Source organism: Neofelis nebulosa, chromosome 2 (assembly GCF_028018385.1).
Source record: "Neofelis nebulosa isolate mNeoNeb1 chromosome 2, mNeoNeb1.pri, whole genome shotgun sequence".
NCBI lineage: Eukaryota > Metazoa > Chordata > Mammalia > Carnivora > Felidae > Neofelis > Neofelis nebulosa.
This window is the reverse complement of record NC_080783.1, coordinates 28,271,872-28,272,618: the sequence shown is the minus strand read 5'-3', so window position 1 is coordinate 28,272,618 and position 747 is coordinate 28,271,872.

The window sequence follows — 747 nt, the reverse complement described above, 5'->3', positions numbered from 1 at the left end:
TTTTTTGGTTGCTAGGAAACAATGACTGAATGAAAATAATTTGTTTTTACCCATCCCCTCCCTTCCTCCAACCCCTGCCATCCTGCAGGGGAAAGAATGTCATATATTTAGACAGGGTTGTGATCCTGACCTGGAGTTCACGTATCTTTTTACCTGAGCAGGCTTCGGTTTCCCACCTAAATGATTAATCGGAAAGCCTAGAGGATGCAAGAAGTCCCCCTCCCCTCCCCCAGGGTTTTTTATAGCACTTGGCTGCAGACCCAGGAGTCAACTGACTGAGCAGGGATTTCTGGGGAACGTCTGCCCCGAAGCATTCAGGGTGATTCCACCTGATGATAGTGCGGTGGGAGTCCTGAAGAACCATCACCTTGGTGCAAGGCATCACCATTTCCCCCCTGCTAGGGGGTCTCCCTGCTCACACACTTGTCTCTTCATCCTGAGTACTTCTTCCCCTGCTTCAGGCTTGCTCACAGTTTCCCACCCCTCTTAGCGGAAGACCAAAACTTGCCATGGCCTGTGTGCAAGTCTCCCCCATACTCCTGGACAGAGCAGAGTTTGTTCTGGCCCATTGACACCTGGGCGTCTGTTATCAGGAGCACTTCCACTCCTCCCCACCGACCAAGTCTCTTGGTTACTTGATGTCTCAGGTGTTCTATGAGTGACAGTAAAAACTCTAGATCTGGACTTTTAGAGAATAGTTGTTCACTCCACAATGAATTTATGCTCTATCCAGACCTTTCCAGGCTT